We start from the raw sequence: 20914 nt of genomic DNA on the forward strand, positions 1-20914 counted from the left end.
GTGGCCGCTTATATGTTCCAAAGATGGGAGATTTGCGAAGGACACTAATGAGTGAGTGTCACGACACCTTGTGGGCGGGTCATCCAGGGTGGTAGAGAACACATGCCCTGTTGAAGCAATGGTACTACTGGCCACAAATGTGTGATGATATAGTGCAGTACACCAAGACATGTCTCACCTTCCAGCAAGACAAAGTGGAGAGACACAAGATGCCATGGTTGTTAGAACCTTTGTTAGTCCCAAGCCGACCATGGGAGAGTGTGTCGCTTGACTTCATTACTAGTCTACCAAAGACAGGAGACTTGAGTGCAATCTTAGTGATCGTGGACAGATTTTCAAAGTATGCAACATTCATATCGATGTCGAAGTATTGCTCGGTAGAAGAGACGACAAGACTTTTCTTTAAGTATGTTGTTAAGTATTGGGGAGTACCCCAAAATATAGTCAGTGACCAAGATGGAAGATAGACATGGACCTTTTGGTTTGCATTATTCAACCTTTTTGGGTCACAACTAAACATTTCCTCCAGCTACCATCCTCAAACAGACGGACAGACTGAAAGATTCAATGGGATGTTGGAAGAGTACTTGCGGCATTTTGTCAACACCGACCAAAAGAATTGGCTGCAACTACTAGACGTAGCTCAATTTTGCTTCAACTCTCAGAAGTGTTCTACGTCAAACTAGAGCGCTTTTGAAGTTGTCAACGGCCAACAACCACTGTTACCCCACACAATGGATGAGTATCGAGGAAGAAATCCAAGAGCCTTTAATTTCATGAAAGACTGGAAGAAAACCACCTAGATTGCCTGAGCCTATCTGGAGAATGAAGAAGTGGGCAGATCAGAAAAGACGACCGCTGGAATTCAAAGCAGGTGACTTAGTGATTATCAAGCTGAGGCTCAAACAACTGAGATTACGAGGGAATAAGGACATCAGAATCATCCGCAAATATGAGGGTCCTGTTCCAGTCATCTCGAAAGTGGGCCTAACCTCCTACAAAGTCATCTTACCAGAATGGATGAGATACACCCGGTCTTGCACGTCAGCAACCTTAAACCGTATCATGAAGATCCAACTTGCAACCAGTCTACAGAGAAGGAGTCAGCGTGAAGCTATGAAACAGCAGACAACCTGAAGAAATCCTATTAGAGAGGACCGTGGTTGTGGATAGGAAGAATAAGAAGAAAGATTTTCTGGTAAAGTGGAAAAGGTTCGGAGATGAAGAAATTTGTTGGGAAAGGGCAGAGGACTTGCACAAGCTTACGCAGAAGATTGAAGATCAGCAAGGAGTAGGTTCGTCGAGGACGCCGAAGATTTAATTGGGGGAGAATGTAACGTGCTGCGACATGACACACCTCTAAGAGGCCATTTTGTATGTATGAGCATGCCATGGTTCTTGATCATTACTCAGGTCTTGCACCAAGTAACCTCAAGGGTAGGGGATGGCACTTTTGTAATTATGTATATGTCTCCCAGGAGAAAATCATATAGGTTCCTGGGAAGACTTTATTTCCTTAGAATGCTCCTTAGGGGGAGGTGACCTGGTGACTTAGAGAAGCACCATGGCCACCAGCAGATAGGGGATTAAGTTATGTACTCCCTTGCCCTATCAAGGCCTTATATGAATAAAACAATGTTTATCCATGTCCCTTTGTGTATGCTTCCTTTATGTTCTATGTGTTGCTTGTTTGTTACCTTTGTTGGGTCATCGCGTGCCACTTCCCTATGTTGTATGCTCTAGTTGTTGTGTGGGATGTTACCTTTGGATGGCTTGCTTTGTGCTTGCTCATGCTTCGTCATTGCCCTTACATGTGCGAGACTTGTATCGTGGCTAACCGTTGGGTTTGTTTGCTGCAGGTGTGAATTTTAGGCTGACTTGCTAGCTGAGAGTGCTAACAAGTGTTGCACGTTCCATCAATTCGAAGAGTCAAGTTGGTGGCCAGTGACATTAGGCTGCTGCTGTCTTGGTCTGTATCCTTGGTCAAATGACCATTATACCCTCACTCTAAAATCCAATCCAAGGCATTCCCCAAGGGCAAATCAGTCATTTCGCTAGTATTCCCACTAAACCTCAATTAACACCCTAAATTCCCTATTAAGTTACTAACCCTCCAAATACAAATATTTCGTCCAATAATGTTCCACTAATTCCCAACCTACGCAAAATTACCAAAATACCCCTTGGCTCACTCCGAGCCGGGAATGAATCCCCGTTGTAACTTTTTTGCCAAATCGCTCTAAGGGATCAACTTAAACTAGTCATTGCAATTATATCCATATAATAATGTGGTTCCAATCACATAACATATATAATTAAAATTATACATTTAGCAGGTCAGAGTTACAAAAATGTCCCTATTTCACAAAAACGGGCCCACAATCAAATTTAGTACACATAAGCATGCGCAAATAGTTATCTTAATATAACTCATATATTTCACATAATCACACATATATTCAATTAAGTTCATGTAATAATTCTGTTTATGCCCTTCCGGTATGCTAATTAAGGCATTAATCCCTATTAGAAAATTCAGGATGATACAACTATCCCCTCCTACTGAAAATTTCATCCTCGAAATTTACATGAATAACTTGGGATGTTGATTGCGCATAACTGACTCTAGCTCCTAGGTCGCTTCCTTGACCTTGCTATTTCTCCACTAAACCTTAACTAGAGGAATTGTCTTGTTCCTCAAAACCTTGTCATTTATGTCCAGGATTTGCACTGGTCACTCCTCATAAGACAAGTCTGTCTATAGCTCCAGATCCTCATATCCCAATACATAGGTAGTATCTGACACATACTTTTGAAGCATCGAGATGTGAAACTCATCATGAACTCCTGATAATGACGGGGGCAGAGCCAACCTATAGGCTACTTGTTAGGAGTGTGTCCTAAAAGCATGTAAAGACATTTGTTTTTTCTGCGAATAAATAAATACAATGGTTTAATTCTTATTGTTATATTTAGATTGTTAAATTATTGTTTGAATAATTTTGTAAATATCAAAAAAATTCCATATTCATTATTGAGGATGTGATCTTGTATTAGTACGAGAGAATTAAGATCACATGAATGAATAAAAATAGTCAACAACAACAAATTAAAGTTATGGAATTCTTTAATTGGAGTTGTAAGTACGGTTTACTGAGTATCATAATGATACAAATAATCTAGATTCGGATTATTGATGTGGTAAGACATCTCGGTAAATGTGCTTTATATAATATGATTATATATGACATGGACCGATGTGAATTAAAGTCTTTATCAAAAAAACCATTTAACAATAAAGACTTGTAATTCATATCAAAACTGATGATCATTTATAGATCAACCTTAATCCTGAGTGTTCATGAACTCCTGCTCATGTTTATTAAATCTTTTGATTCATTCGTTAAGGTCTCTTCAAAGAATGAGGCTAATGACTTTTGTTTTGGAGATTTAATATCATGGATGGCTGGGAACATGTATCAACAATACGGAATCTAATCTTTCCTAACGGATCGTATATTAGTTCCCTTAAGGGTTAATTCTGGAACTGAATGATTTTGAGCTCAAATCTATAATTAGATTATAGATTAATTATTCACTAGTGAATTAATGGTACTTAAGGAATAAGAAGTAAATTAGAAAGGTTAAATGGTAATTCTTCCATTCTAATTTATGAACTAATTAATTAGAGGGTTGAACTATTGCAAGATGGTTATATCTATGGACGACTTAAGAAAAAGATTTATGTAAAAGTATATCTATAACATAAAGAGTGCAATTCTGAATTTATAATGGAGTAATATCAGAATTAATAAATTAACTATTATAATTAAAGAGTTTAATTATTTAGTTTCAATTTATTGGAGCTTAATGTTATAGGTCCATGGTCCCCGAAATGGCTCAAACAATCACTGTCAAAGGCAAATACAAAAATGGGCAAAAAGGACTTATGTGATAAGTAAAATATTTTTCTATGTATCAAACATAATTATTGATTAATTATGTGTAATTAATTAATTAAGAATTAATTAATTATTTGATTTAACAAAAATATAATCAATTTTGAATTAATTTATTTTTTTGGGATTTTTGGTATTTAAATAATAATAAAATTGGGAAAAATCACATGCCTGCACATGCATGTGGTACACGTGTGGCGCAGTGCACAGGAACTGTGCTACACGCATAAGAGAGAGACTTGGTCTCTTGATTCCACAATTTTAGTTATTTAAATATTAAATAAATAATGAGATATTTTGATTTGATTTAAATATTATTATTTAAACAAAAATCTGATAACTGATTAGTTATTTTGAATTTGTTTAAAATAACAAATATTTTAATATATTGGATATCAGTTTTCACAGAACGTAAGTTTTCAGGGATAGAAAAATATCTAGGATTCTCTCAGAGAAAGAGAACAGTGACAAAAACAAAGGTCATTGTTCTTCACAAAACCTAGGTCCAAACTTTATCAGATCTCATGTGTTGAGAATGTCTGATAAATAGTTATTGCCTATTATTTGTATAGCGAGCCCACACTCGTTCTTTGGGTGACTGAGAACATTTTGGAAGATCTTGGTGTGAGATCTCAAGGATTCAGCCATACGAAAAGATAGCAGCAAGGAAGGACCTGAGGTAATGTTTCTATTCTTGTCCTTGATTCAATATATATATGAGTGTGAAGAAGTAGATCTAGAAATCTTATGGGATTAATCTGACAATTTGATTGTTGTTCCGCTGCGCATAATCTCTGATTTGATCAATAAAAACCAACACTACTTGCCTAATCCTCTCCAGGATCTCAAAAGGTCCTACAAACATAGAGCTCAAATTGCCCTTTCTTCCAAACCTCTTTACTCCCCGCAGTGGAAAAACTCACAGAAACATGTGGTCCCCTACCTAGAACTCCACGTCCCTACAGTTAGGGTCAACATAGCTTTTCTATCTAGTGATGCACACGGGGCGGGGAATTGGCGGGGAGTGCTCCCCTCGTCCCCATCCCCATTTATATTTTTAATCCCCGTCCCCGCCCCATCCCCGCTTATTCCCCGTCGAGGACGGGGTGGGGAATCCCCACGGGGAACCCATTTATTTAAAAAATAAATTTTAAAATAAAAATTGTAAATTAAAATATTGCATAATATTTATTATTTAAAATATTAAACACTATCCTAAATAAAATTTAAAATATCAAAAAATTGACTCTCGTATCTCGCATTAATTTGATCGAACGGTCCTCGTTCCTTTGTCTCTTACGTATATATAAGGTTGGCCATCTTTCGTATTAGCCACCCTTCATTTGAAATTTTTTCCTCGTTTTCTCTCCTTTTTAGTCTCAGAAGTTTTTCTTCTTCCGGTTATCATCCTGGAGATCCCTACGCTCTTGCCACAAGAGTTTCTTCGTCAGTCCAGCTTTAAAGCCTCCACCAGGACTCCGATTCCTACACTTTTTGCGACTTTTACACAGAAAAAACACTGTAAGTCCTCTGCCTGTTGCATGTTTTGATCTTTCCGTTTCTCTATTAGGTAAACTACTTTCTTAGTCGCACACTGTAGGTTTTTTTGGCTAGTTTTTGGTGCATAGGTTTTGATCCTAGGTATATTGACTGTATGAGAACATGTCTAGGAATGTGATGTTTATGGGTAATTTTTCTGGGTAGCTTTTCTGGGTAGCTTTAGAGAATGCCTGTTTGGAAAGGGGAAGGTGAGAGATTTCTAGGGTGCAAAACCGGGTATCTTAGGGGTCACGCTTCCTAGGCGGTTCTGCTTTTTAAAACTTTCCCTCCAAGGCAAGCATTATCCTGACCCTCCTGACACACAGATCCCGAGCAATCGGGGATCCGTTGGAAACGTGGGCGCGTGACCATGGCAACGCGTGGCTTCACACACCGCTGGTTGAGATTACCTCAGCCCGTGTACGAAAATCACTTCTCACGCTATATTCCCTTTTCTATTTTTAGGTCGCCTATTTAAAATTTTCTTCATTCTTGTTCGTTAGGCGACCAGATGGGGCCCAGGAAGAACATACCCAAGAAGAGCACGGCTGGCTCGTCATCCTAGCAGGCCAGCAAGGGGAAAGGGATTGCTGTGGATTCTCCCATCCCCAACTTCGGTCCCACAGTGGAGAAAGAGGTCGAGGTGGGACCTGATGCTTTCTTCGAGGCAGAGAGGATAGTCTCAAAGATTACGACCCAAGGGAGGGTCAAGAAGATCCTGCTGTCCCATAACATCGAAATTGGGGCAGGCGCTCTTGTTGCTCGACCTCCCCTCTAGGGCCTTCCTACCTTTGGACTAGTACTTTGCAGATTTCCTGAATTATGTGAAGCTGGATCCCTTCTAACTACCCCCCAACTCCTACCGTCTGCTAGCAGGGCTGAGGTACCTCTTCCTGAGGCACGAGTGGGAGGTCCCTACACCAACGGACATCCTTTTCTTCTTCTGCCTCAAAGACAGCCCGGATCAACGGGGATGAGGCGACGGGTTCTACTATTTGACCCATTTTCCCAACTCTCATGCAGTCATCGAGCTGCCCAGCCATCCCAACGACTTCAAGGACCAGTTCTTCATGTTGACGGGGTTTCGCAACTGCGAACACCACTACTTCAACTGTCCTCGTAAGTTCTCTCTATTATCAGCTCGCAAAATCACCATATTGCTTTATTTCTTTTCGCGCGTATTGACTTGAACATCATCGTGCATCCATTTTTGCGAGAACAGCCAAATCGGTGACCCTTGGGGGTCAATACGATACCTTGGCGGGGCTCCCACCAAGTGAAAAAGACTACCGCCAGCTCATATTTGATGAGACGATGCTGGCGTGTAAGTTAATTTCTCCGGGCCAGACTCTGGCCTTGAGGAGGTCGCGGGCTATCCCAGTAGCTCGCGAGCTGGTGCCTATCCCCGAGGGGGATGCTACGGACAATGACGAGTAGGACGAGGAAGATGAGGTGCCGCTCGTGCGACAAAAGCGAGCTCTCGATGCTGCTCAGGGCCTCGACGTGGATCGGATTCAGTCCGGGGCAGCAGCCGGCCCCTCCGGCCAAAGTAACCCATACCTGTTTAGGGACTTAGACAGGGCTGCCGCATAACTAAGGCTTGCTAGGTTTAACCCAAGCCAGCTCGTACATCATCATCGAGATGACCCAGACCTTAACATAACCCTACTCCAATGTGTAGATCAACTAGTGTTGCGCCATGATATGGGCCGTCCTAGGGGCACTGTAGTAGTAGACAACACCCTGGCTTTTAGGTCGGCCTTTTTTTAGGAGTACGGGACCAACCTTAGGTCGTGGCCCTCCCTTCTAGAGGGTGTAGTCACTCCAAGGCTTAGGCAGTATGTAGAGAAGTCCAGTCCTGAGGCAGATCTGTACCCAGAGCCCCCTCTCATCCATGAAGTTATAAACTTAGACTCCCCCATAGAAGCTCTGAGGCCGGAGGTCGTGGCAATAGATTCCTCCTCTAGCTCGGAGGGTAGGACCTTTTCAATACACCTTTAGATTTTTTCTTGTAATAAAGTAACCTTACATGTATACTAACGCTCCCTTCTTTTTGTTTCAGGCGAAGACATGGCACAGCCTGGAGACAACGTCCCACGATCCATCTTCCAGGGGGGAATCCTCCCTCCGGATCGTCCGGGCCACTGGTCAAGAAACCCCGGCTAACCAAGAAGACTCCTCCTCCCGGGACCACCTCCAAGTCTCCCGCTAAGGGGAGGGGCCAGGTCCCTACAGCCGTAGAGAACATGCCCCCACCTCCCCCGCGACCTCTAGTCCTTACTCGGGAACATGAGGCACCAGCTGGAACCCCGCCAGTTCCCACTCCCACCATGCGCATCCCGGTTAACACCCAAGCCCTGGAGAAAATCCCCAAGGCCTTCCGAGGGACGGTCTACGAGACCGCGAGCTATACGGTGGAGCATTACTACAATGCCACCCCGAGGGACTTGCAGGAGATCGAGACGAGGAGCCCCGAGAATGTCATGGAGTCTTCGTTGAGGATGACCCTCACGGTAAGTTTACTTAGTTAAATTTCTTTATTTTCTTCCCAGCACATGCTTCTTTTCAGGCGGCTTTGGCTCTACACCGTAGCATAGCTCAGTCCAGGGCCAGGATTGACGAGATCAAGGGCGAGTTCTAGACTGCTCAGGCCGCTCTCGTATCTACCCAACAGCAAGAGCAAAGTGCCAAGGTTGCTCTGACGGCTGCCAAAGAAAGCGAAAAGGCCGCACAGGTCACCTTGGCCACTGCGAAGACCGAGCTCGAGGAGGCGAAGGCTAAGCAGTTGGAGGCCGAGGCCGCCATCGTGGTCGAGAGGGCATCTTCCAGCTCCTCCATGGAGGCCATGCTCTACCATTGCTGGGCTTTCAACTAGGATGGCGACTTCTCCTTTTTGGCGTCCGAGGTGTGGGAGCCATTCCACGAGAAGTTCAAAGCCCATCTACAACAGGAACCGCCTTCTGAGACCGGGGAGACTTCCGCTGCTGGAGAGCAAGAGACCGAGGGGGTGACCTCGTCGGAGCATCCTGGGGGGCTTAGCCCCTTTTTTTTATTTATTTGTAATATTTTACCACGAGGTTTTTCTCCTCGAGACAATTGATTTCAGGTACCCTGAATTTCATCATTTATTTTTCTTTTTAATATGATGTAATTGATAAAAAAAACCTAGTTCACGCTAGTTTATTAATTTTCTTCATAACTACAAAGCATTGCCAGCCAATTTCAACCAACTTCTAAGTTTTAGGACCTGGTTATGTCCAGAACATTAATTTTTAAAAAGCTTAGTTCACGTTAGTTTTATCGACACCCCGTGTTCTTTAGGAAAAACACTAAATTAATCAATTTAACTAACTTCTAAGCTTCGATACCTGGTTGCGTCCAGGACATTTATTTAAAAACTTCGTTATCGTTAGTTTTATAGACACTTCGTGATTTTTAGGAAAAACATTGATTAGTCAATTTAACTAACTTATAAGTTTTTAGGACCTGGTTGTATCCAGGACATTGATTTAACAACTTAGTTCGCATTAGTTTTATCGACACTTCGTGCTCTTTAGGAAAAACACTGATTAGTCAATTTAACTAACTTCTAAGTGTTTAGGACCTGGTTGTATCCAGGACATTGATTTAACAACTTAGTTCGCGTTAGTTTTATCGACACTTCGTGCTTTTTAGGAAAAACACTGATTAGTCAATTTAACTAACTTCTAAGTTTTTAGGACCTGGTTGTATCCAGGACATTGATTTAACAACTTAGTTCGTGTTAGTTTTTATCGACACTTCGTGCTTTTTAGGAAAAACACTTATTAGTCAATTTAACTAGCTTCTAAGTTTTTAGGACCTAGTTGCATCCAGGACATTTATTTAAAAACTTAGTTCGCGTTAGTTTTATCGACACTTCGTGCTCTTTAGGAAAAACACTGATTAGTCAATTTAACTAACTTCTAAGTTTTAGGACCTGGTTGGTAACTAGGATATATGCCCCTAAGTAAACAGAAAGGGATCTTTCTTGGTTACTTGGAACACACTCTTCTAACACTACCCGCACATAGAAACATACAACGATATACAAAAGTACTTCTCATTTTTTAATAAAACAAGGCGGCTTTCATAATTAAGCCTTACAAAAGTATGACTATTGATAATATTTCTTTAGGTGTATAGCGTTCCATGTCCGTGGGACTGCTTGTCCATTAGGCCGAGCTAGTTTAAAGGTCCCTTCCTTCACAACCTCTATTATCTGATAGGGTCCTTCCCAGTGTGGTCCCAAAACTCCGTCCTTGGGATCCTTACCGGCTAAGAAGACTCTCCAGAGCACCAGGTCGCCTAAGTTAAAGATGCGTCTCTTAACCTTTGAGTTGAAATAATGAGTGATCTTTTGTTGATAATGTGTGAGCTTCAGTTGTGAAGCTTCTCATTTTTCTTCAATTAGGTCGAGGGACGCGCTAAGCAATCTGTTGTTCTGGTCTTGGTCAAACGCCCAGATTTTATGCGAGGCTTTCTTTGTTTCGACAGGAAGGACGACCTCGTTCCCGAAAGTCAGGGAGAAAGGAGTGTGACCCGTCGAAGTTCGGTGCGAGGTCCGGTATGCCCACAGCACCTGGGGGAGCTATTCAGGCCAAACTCCCTTGGCTTCATCCAACCTCTTCTTAAGGCTCGCTTTTAGTGACTTTTTCACAACCTTGACTTGTCCATTAGCCTGGGGGTAGGCCACGGAGGAAATTTTTTTAATTATGCCGTGCCTCTCGCAGAATTCGGTGAAGAGGTCGCTATCGAACTACGTTCTGTTATCCGACACGATCTTCTTTGGCAGCCCGAATTGGCAGACAATATTCTTAACTACAAAGTTGAGGACCCTCTTTGATGTAATCCTCGCGAGGGGCTCCGCTTCCGCCCATTTCGGGAAGTAGTCAATAGCCACCACTGCATAGCGAACTCCTCCTTTTCCCGTGGGCAAGGCACCAACTAAATCAATTCCACAGACCGCGAACGGCCATGGGGACGAGATCATCTTCAGCTCGACTGGAGGGGCTCGGCCGACCATGGCAAACCGCTGGCACTTGTCGCACTTTTGGACATAAGAAATCGAATACTTCGACAGAGTGGGCCAATAATATCCTTGCCTTAATATCTTCAAGGCCAGGTTTTTCCCCCAGCGTGATCTCCACAAAATCCCTCATGCATCTCCTGAAGAATAGATTTTGCTTTGCCTGGCAGAACACACCGTAGAAGAGTTGAAGAAAGACCACACTGGTACAACGTCCCGTCTACCATTGTATACCTTGGAGCTTGGTAAAGTATCCTCCTCGCGTTGTTTCGCTCTTCAGGTAACTTTCCTGTTGTGAGGTACTCGACTAGGGGAGTCATCCAGGTCGACCTGGCGTCGATCATCTCGACCTCCCTCCCGGTATCCTCTATGCTTGGCCTTTCCCAGAATTCCACCAGTACCAGGCCCAAGGTTTCAGCCTCCCCAGAGGTGGCGAGCTTTGCTAAGGCGTCAGCATAGGCATTCTGCTCCCAAGGTATCTGTTCAACTAGGCTGTGCTCAAATGCGGACAACACCTTCTTTACCTTGGCCAGGTAGGCCGCCATCTTGATTCCCCGCGCTTGGTATTCTCCTGACACCTGGTTTACCACGAGCTGGGAATCGCTATAGCACTGGATGGAGCTGGCCTTCAGCTCCTGGGCCACCCTTAACCGAGCCAATAAAGCTTCGTACTAGGCCTTGTTGTTAGATGCTTCGAATCCAAACCACAACGCATAGTGGAAATGATGTCCCTCCGGGGATATCAAAATGACTCCAGCTCCGGATCCATTTTAGTTAGACGAACCGTCCACAAAGACTCTCGTACCGGTTCTTCCACTGGTTCCTCTTGGAATCACGTGCACTCTGCTACAAAATTAGCCAGAGCTTGGCTTTTGATCGCAGTTCGCGGCACGTATAGTATCTCGAATTGGCTGAGCTCGATAACCCACTTCAAAAGACACCCCAATGCCTCAGGTTTCTGCAAAACCTGCCTTAAAGGTTGATCGGTTATGACGTGGATTGAATGGGACTAAAAGTACGGCCTGAGCTTTCTGGAGGTCGTGATAAGGCAGAACGCCATCTTTTCCATCATCAGATATCTAGACTCGGCTCTGAGAAGCCTCTTGCTAATGTAGTAGACCGGCTTCTGAGACTAGTCCTCCTCACGAACTAGCACGGCGCTAGCTGCATCTTCCGTTATAGCTAGGTAAAGAAAAAGAGGCTCTCCTGCTGTGGGATTAGATAACATGGGCGGCTCAGCTAAATGTGCTTTTAGGTCGAGGAAAGCACGCTCACACTCATCGGTCCACTCAAATTTTTTATTTCCCCAGAGCAGGTTATAGAATGGCAAACACTTATCGGTTGATTTGGAAATGAACCGATTAAGGGCTGCCACCCTTCCTGTTAGACTTTGGATGTCTTTTCATGACCGCGGTGATGGCATCTCGAGTAGCGACCTGATTTTATCGAGGTTCACCTCTATTCCTCTGGTGTTGACTATGAAACCCATAAATTTTCCTGACGCAACCCCGAAGGTACAGTTTTGGGGATTCAACCTCATGTCATATTGTCTTAAAATCTTAAAACATTCCTTCAAATCGAGGACATGGTTATCGATAGTTTTTGACTTGACCAACATGTCGTCAACATACACTTCCATGTTTCTCTTAATTTGATTAGTAAACATCCTGTTGACCAATCTCTGGTATGTAGCTCCTGCATTCTTCAGCCCGAAAGGCATGACCTTGTAACAATAAACATTAGTTGGGGTCATGAAGCTAGTGTGTTCCTGGTTCGCAGGGTTTATGGCGATCTGGTTATAGCCCGAGTATGCATCCATAAAGGACATGAGCTCATGCCCCGCAGTGGCATCTACCAATTGATCAATCCTTGGCGAGGGGAAGCAATATTTGGGGCAGGCTTTATTCAGATCGGAAAAGTCGATGTAGGTCCGCCACTTCCTGTTGGGCTTCGGGACCAAAACAGGATTGGCAACCCAGATCGGGTATTTTTCCTCGCGAATAAAGCCGTATTTTGAAAGTCAAGCTACTTCCTCTTCTAGGGCCTCAGCTCGGGTCGTCCCCAGGCGCCTTTATTTCTAGGACTTCGCAGGCACGCTCTAGTCCAAGTTGAGGGTGTGCATGATGACGCGTGGGCTGATCCCTATCATGTCTTCATGAGACTAGGCGAACACATCTAGATTCTCTTGTAGAAATCTCAGCAGCTCCGCCTTCCTTTTATTACACAAGCTTTTCTCTAGCTTCACCACCTTCGAGGGGTCTTTCGGGTCGATGTTCAACTCTTCGAGTTCTTCGAAGGCCTGGAGCTCAGATCTATCTTCACCTACCCTGGGGTCGATATCATCATTCAAGGTGATACCTTCCCCATTGGCTTCCTGAGGTTTTTCTTTCTCAGGAATAGGTCCTACTTCCTGAGATTCCTCCTTCCCGCTTTGAATGGTCATCGTCTGCTACCCGGGTCGTGATTTTCCCTTCATGGAAATGCTATAGCATTCCCTGGTAGCGAGTTGATCACCTCGGACCGTACATATCCCCGTAGAGGAGGGGAATTTGACTGCGAGATGGCGGATAGTGGTTATCGCCTCAAATGCCATCAACGTAGGTCGGCCCAGAATAACGTTGTAGGCAGTGGGACAATCGATAACCACAAACTCGAGGAGCTTAGAGACAGTTCGGGGCCCCTCTCCCAAGGTTATTACTAGCTCGATTGTTCCTATCGTTGCTGACCCTTCTCCAGAAAATCCATAGAGCATCATGGAGGTGGCCTTCAACTCAGTGATAGACAATCCCATTTTCTCCAGCGTAGACCGAAACAGCAGGTTCACCGAACTCCCATTATCGACTAGTATCCTCCTAACTCTCCGGTTGGCAAGTTGGGCATTTATGACTAGAGGATCGTTATGGGGGAACTGGACGTGACTAGTGTCCTCCTTGGTAAAAATGATTGGTTGCCTCTCCAATCATTGTTGTTTGGGTATATGCTGCTCCGGGATGAATTCCACTCCGTTATGAGCCTTCAACTCAATGACATATCTCTTCTGGGCACCTCTGCTCGTACCGGCCAAATGGGGGCCTCCAGAGATTGTGTATTTCTCTCCTCCTATTATAGGAGGAGGGGTATCCTGACTTATCCGGGGCCCGGGCTGATTTACCGGAGCTTCCGGAGCTGGCTGACTAGTAGAAACTCGGTTCCGCACATATTGAGCCAAAGGTCCGGCTCTGATGAGTGTCTCGATCTCATCCTTCAAATGCCTACAATTGTCAGTGTTGTGGCCAACGTCATTGTGGAATCGACAGAACTTGGAAGGGTCCCTCTTAGCCTTCTGGTGTTTCAAAGGCTCCGGCTTTTTCCAGGGGAGGCGGGTAGAGTTTGCTAGGAAAATGTGTTCCCTAGTGTTTGTGAGCTCGGTATAATCCGCGTAGACTGGCTTAAATTTTTCCACGGGCTTGTTCTTCTTCGGACCGTGCTGGCCGCCCTCGTTGCTCCCTTTTCTCTTACCTCCACCCCCTTGGTTATTCTGTGCAACGGTTTGAGTCATTTTTACGACATCCGTTTCCACTCCAACGGGTTGATCAAGGGTTTGGTTGGTTCCCACGACCGATGCTTGCGCCTCTTCCAGGTTTATCCATTCCTGGGCCTTGTTCAGGAATTCATCCACGGTGTTGACACCTCTTCTCTGTATCTCTTTCCATATCCTGCCTCCAACAAGGATTCCAGTCCTCAAGGCCATACGCTTGGAACTGTTGTCTGCGTCCCTAGTTCAAGCCGCGACTTTTGCGAACCTGCTCAGGTAAGCTTTCAAAGGTTCCCCGGGTTGTTGCTCCACGTTCGCCAGGGTGTCAGCTTTGACACGGGCAGCTTGAGAAACATGGAACGCCCTCTTGAAGTCGAGAGAAAAATTCTTCCATGAGCTGATGGAATGCTTTTTGCACTGCTTGAACCACTGCTTAGCTGGCCCAGTCAAGGTGGAAGGGAATATCAAACACCTCATCTTGGGGCTGATGTTATGGGCCATCATCAGGGTATTGAACATACCCAAATGATCTGACGGGTCTCCGTCTCCATCGAACTTAGACAGATGGGGCATCCGGAAACCTAGCGGGTACATTGTGGATGCTATGTTGGCGGCAAAAAGCTTGAGTTCGTCCCCCGAGTCATACTCGTCCTTCTCCTTTTCTGACAAGAGCTTCTTCATTAGTTCCTCCATCTGAGCTAAATGCTCTAGGGTTTGGTCCTTAATCCCTTGGTTGTTCTGGGGCTATTCAACAGCTCCAGTTCCATTGTACACGTTAGGCGGGTTATTGTCCCTCCAAGCTTGAGCTTGGTTCGGTGGGACATTCCAACTATCACGTATTTCGGAAAGACCATCCCCTCGGTGAGCATGACTTCCATTTCTAGCTGGATCCCCCCTCTGCGAGTTGAGGCGATCTCGAAGGTCAACCCTCGAGGTGACCCGAGGGCTTTGTGCCGAACTCAAGAGATTACGCAGGTCTCCACCGGATCTGCCATTTTGGTGGCTCCCGGTCCAGTAGTTCCCGTTGGAAAAGCTTGGAGCCCGCTACTGGGGGTGAGGATCCGGGACCTCCTCGCGTGCTCAGTTGCGATGGGAAGGACCGGCAGGAAGAGGATTTCTTCTGCTGCTCCCGTGTGTTGGAATGTCTCGAACTAGACAGGGAGGAGGTGGGTATCTTATCGGCGACGGGGGATGCCTAACTGGCGACGTGATCCTAGTCCCATCCGAGAGGATCAAACTATCTCGCGATTGTTCTACTCTACCATCTTCAGCATCCTGCGCTCGACGGTCTGACCGCGACACGGGAGGGCTGGCCGGAGCAGGTTGTCTGCGCGAGCCTTCCCCGGATCTCCTCTGCGAGCTGCCACGATCCCTTCTGGGCGCGTTCGACGGTGGAATCGAGCTAGGAGTTGAGGTTCGGACAAATTGGCTGAATTTCTGATTGGCCCTGGGAAACTCCTCAAACATAGTTTCCTGGTTGTGGTGTGACGTGGGTACAAAACTCGGGGTTGAGGTTCTGACTGATCGACTGGGTCTGGGCCGATTATCCCTGCGGAACTTGTGAGTCCCACTTTGCCTCTTTCCGACGATAACGTCGGTTGCAAGAGGGGGTAGCCGAGCCAAGACTTCTTTGATTTGCTTACTTGCTCTGGATAGCTGACTCCTCAACTGTATGTTCTCCATCTCTATCGCCGTCAGGAAACCCGGGTTCAGATTTGGCAGGCAGGACATCGAACTCCCGATGTCGTCCTGGCCCATCGGCTGCTTTCCCGATCGTTGTTGGATCTCGGGGTTTGGTTCATCGGATATGGCGGCATGGTGGGCCCCCTACCCATCATGTTGATCTGCCTCGTTACCATGCCTCGAACGAGTAACCACCATGATCAGGTTTTTGCGATAGCACCAATCTAAATCCTCTCAATGAAAGCACCAAACGGTTGACGCGGTTCTTCGCCAACAGGTAATTATAAGAATAAGTAGGATGGATTAGTGCTAATTGGTGAACCATAATATGAAAATAACTATATTCTAGACTTGAGAAACTAAAATCATGGGAAGATGATCACTCCTTTCTTTTTAGGTGGTTCGAAGGTTAAAATTCCTCTAGTCCACCACTCGATATTATCGATATCTCTTGGCTATTTCTTACAGAGTATTTCTTTACAAAAATATGCCAACCCCTTGCACTGCCCAAGGTCTTGGTATTTATAGGGAGAGGATACCTGTGTTGGAAATGGGATCGTCCCGTGATCTCTTTATCCTTCACTTCATCTCTGTGACACTGATGATTAATTCCTAAAACCTTACAGTGAAGTGTGTTCTAATCAATAGGTAAGGATGGGTAATGGGCCGCCTGGCCCAAATCAGATACGGGATGTTCGAATGCGCACATTTATACTGCGCATCCGAGAAATCAGGAATAAAACAGACATGTGATGTCTGATATATGCACGTTTATATTGCGTGGTTGAATTTTCAAGGATTCGGGTGTCAGATCTCTACCTCATCACGAGCTTAATGTGGCGCTAGCTCGTGACACTCATATTACTGACATAATGCCTCCGAGTAGCAGTTAACTCTCTAATCAGCTCGAGCTGGACAGATGGAGGCCCATAACAAACAGCTCTAGGTAGACGATTTACACGTGGCAAATCGAATTAGGCCTTTTTCTAGCTCGCCAATAGTGCGTGGATATTTACGACGTACACTATATATGTATGATCCTCATGGTATTAATAGATTTTTAAAATATCCTATTCCGCTGCGTATTCTGATTTTCATATTTAATACCAATAGGGGTAGCCTCTAGGAAGTTCCTGGGATTTATTGTTAGTGCCCAAGGAATTAAGACGAATCCCGAGAAGATAAAGGAATTGATCCAGATGTTGTCACCCAAAAAGCATAAGGATGTACAAGCTTGACTGGTCGGATAGTAGTTCTCAGCCACTTCGTCTCGAAGGCTACCAACAAGTACATTACCTTTTTCAACACCCTCCGAGGAGGTCAGCGATTCAAATGGACAGAGGAGTGTGAACAGGCATTCCAACATTTGAAGGCACATATGGAGAATCCTTCTGTCAAAACTCATGGAAAGAGAACCGTTCCTCCTTGTTATCCCTATTTTCCCTTGGGACATGTGGCATGACGCAATGGGTCCATAGGCCCCCTTAAAGAGATTTGAGCCCATCCTGAGCCCGATGAATAGGGAAGAAGAAAGTCCTAATAGCCCAATTGTAAATGAGCCCAACAACGTTTGCTGGGCGCAATCATAACAAGGGAACTAGGACCAAGACGCAGGCCCAACTCATCTTCCCAGTCCCAACCGACCCATATTCTCCAGGATGCCAATAGAGATGGTAGGCTCACAAGTCTGGGAATAGACCTCGGCAAGAATAAACCCGTCCTAGTGAGCATGGACCAGATGTCAAACTAGGACTCTGGTAAATGAACCAGGACATTAGCAAAGGAACCTGGACCAGATGTCCGGATAGGGCAAGTTTGATCTTCCCTGACGCTGACATGTCCCCAAGAAACACGAAAGCTGGTATTCTCAACAAACATGCAGAAGAGGTTACGCACGTTACATACGTTGTTCCTAGGAAATATTAATGCCACTACTCTGACAGATCCTGTCCCCAGGATCCCCTTAGAAGCCCATGCGGACTAGTCTTAGGTTATGTACTATTGGCAGTTGTAAGGCTTGGCTATGCCCAAGCCGGCCCAATGGGCCCAAATTAATATGTTTTATTAAGCAACATTCTTTGTATTATGGCTCCATTAGCGAGCAAACTATGATTACATCCATATTATAGCTGAGATCCCAAATTTTCTCTTGTAAGCAATTACTCTGCTCAAACTTACAGAAAACTCAATTGTCAAAAGCTCTCTAAAATCTAATACAAGAGACTCGTGGACTAAGGCTCATTAACGCCCCAACCACGAAAAAAATTTGTTTGTTGATCTTTGATCTTTTCTTTCTAGCTCTTATTTCTCATTATATTTCTAGTTTCCGAAATACTCAATAAACATTTTGGTGCTTTCATTGAGAGATGAAGGAAGCTTGAATCAACCTCAACCATCTGCAAAAACGGTAACACTAGACATACCGTGTTTGACCCTGCTCACCAGCGATAATAGGACAATGGAGAACCATTGCTCGAGCAAACATTTCCTCAAGACCAACCTGAGAATATACCTTCTCAGGGGCCTCTGCCCGATGACTCCCATAACTTTGGGGATGAGGTTGACTATGACGAAGGCTACTACAAGGAAGATGAAGGGGAGTATGAAGATCACGAGGGCAAAGACCATGTCGATCCTGAAGAAAAGAACATAGAGCATGAACAGGAGGATCGAGAGGTGGTCCGCCTGAGACAACAAGTCCTAGATCAAGAAGCCAAGATCACTGAAAAAAAAGAGGCCACCCGCCAGATGCAAGAGTCCCTCCTGGATCTTCAGTCCTTCATTGGTACCCAAGGACTGGAAGCCAATCCCTCAACCGTTTTGCCTCCAGGACGTAGCTGCTCGTCCCACCGATCAAGACTGGAGTACTTAACAACACTAGCCCTATCCCTCTTCCGGGACCATTTCACAAAGTCGGCCCGTCAAATCCCGCCCCCGAGGAGAAAGGAAAAGCTAAAGTGGTCGATCCGTTGGGAAAAGCAAACCCCCAGAAGAAAGATCATCCCGTTCCAAAAATCGGGGCTGACCCAGGGCAATTCCCTAGGTAAAACCGATGAATCCTGTCCTAGGACGAGATTATCCGAGCGATCCGTAGAGGAAACGCCCGCAAGGTGTCAAGCCTCGAAATGTCCTTAGATAGGATGAACGGGGATGACTTTTCTATCCCAGCACCTCCGTGAACAAAGATCATGGAGGGCACAAATGTGAAGAAGAGCCAGAGGCCATTAGTTCGGGAGACAATACTTCCCGGGTGGATTTGTGTGACGGCCTTAATGCTCAAAAGGAGTGGGCCCACAAAGAAAAGATTCGCCCCCGAGGAGGGGATTTGAGGAATAACCTTAATGACAGGAGGAACGAGAGAGTCCCCCTGGATGATGGAATGGCCAACGATTCATGGAATAGTTGGTCGTTCTTAAGAAGGTCACAGACCGCTTGGTCCGGAAATAAAAGGCAGAGGTTCTAATTTTGTAGAGGAGGAAAAGGAGCCATGCACCAAGCACATACTGGATGTTGTGCTACCGAAGGGATTCAAGATGTCGAACCTACCCACCTATACCAGCAATGCGAACCCCAGGGATCAGTTTTCCCGCTACAACCGCCTAATGATAGTGGCTCGCGTTTGTGACAATAGTAAATGCTTATGTTTCTCGATCACTCTGGTTGAACCCGCAAAAAAGTGGTGGAAAAGACTCAAGCTGGGATCAATCCAATCTTTGTCCAGATTGCAGTCAGCATTCCGTAAGCAAAATGGACATGCAAATCAGTGAGCTGGCCAATGTCAAACAGCATCCCACTGGGACCCTCAGGGCTTACATCCAGCACTTCATGGAGGAAGCCTCAAAAACTAAAGTGGATGACGGACAACGCCTAGTGGCTCTCCAGTCTGGGATCACAGTTGGATCCCCTCTCTGGGATGACGTGCAACACAGTAAGGGGACCACCCTTAAGGAATTCATCAGAAGGGCACAAGGTTTCATCAACTGGGAGGACGCCCAAATCCAAGCCTTTGGGTGCAGGTGGCAGCCAGTAACCCAGTCGACCACCCAAACCTTCCCCGGATACGAAGTGCAGTATCCGACAAGTCTTTATCCGGCACCCCCAGTGGCGTCCAGATCTGATGGGACCCATGGAATGTCATTCATAACCCCGACGGTCTATGGGTCCACTTCAACAGGGTATGCTCCGGCCCCGTCAGCCCCATTTTCCAAGTACGGAGTCGCACCCGCTGGGTACAATGCCGCTTTGGTGGAGCCCAACCGCCTCAAGCCGAAGGAGCTGAGGCAAGTATAAATTCCTCCCGGAGAAAGAGATCGAGCAAAGGTCAAAATCGATCCTAGCCCTCAAAAAAGAAAAAAAAAAGGGTATGAGTCCCAGTACACGGAGTATACCAACCTGGTGGACACCTGGGAAAATATCTACCTGGCAACGGGCAACGGAGTCCATTACCGTAAGCCAGCCCCCATGTTCAAAGGGTGCTTACAACAGGATCTAGGTCATTCGACTGAAGAATGTCGTTAGCTGAAGGATGAAATTGAGAACCTGGTCAAATTGGGGCATCTCCACCAGTGCATAAGGATGCCAACAGGAGTTCCGGGACTGCCAGCAGCTCTCGGACAACCTATGGCCCCAGGTGAACCTGAGTCGTACCAACCTCCTCAGGGTGGTTATGCTCCAGGTTTGGGAGCACAGGGTCCCAAAAGGGCCCCAATAGTGCAAACACATGGGCACGGAATGCCATATCCTATCGGAACCGCGCCTCCACGGGTAGATGGCCACGTGGCCACCATATCAGGAGGCCTGCATTTGGGAGGACCATCCCGAAATGATCAGAAAAGATACCTCAGCAAGCTCAATCATGACCATGAGGTATGCGCCTTGGTCCAAACTCCAGCTCAGCACCCGAAATTGATGAACCTGCCCATCACATTCACGAAAGAGGATGCCCAGAACGTTCATTTCCCGCATCATGACCCCTTGGTCATTGATGCCCAAATATCCAACAAAAGGGTATCCCGAGTGTTGGTGGATGACGGGAGCCCCGTCAATGTACTGTTCAACCGGCCTTCACAGCAATTGGCCTGACAGAGGCATATCTGGCTTCCTTCCCAACACAGATCTACGGCTTCAATGGGGACTCATTGCTCTCGATGGGTAAGATTAAACTACCCGTGA

The sequence above is a fragment of the Humulus lupulus genome, chromosome 9 (genome assembly GCF_963169125.1).
Source record: "Humulus lupulus chromosome 9, drHumLupu1.1, whole genome shotgun sequence".
In the NCBI taxonomy this organism is placed as follows: Eukaryota; Viridiplantae; Streptophyta; class Magnoliopsida; order Rosales; family Cannabaceae; genus Humulus; species Humulus lupulus.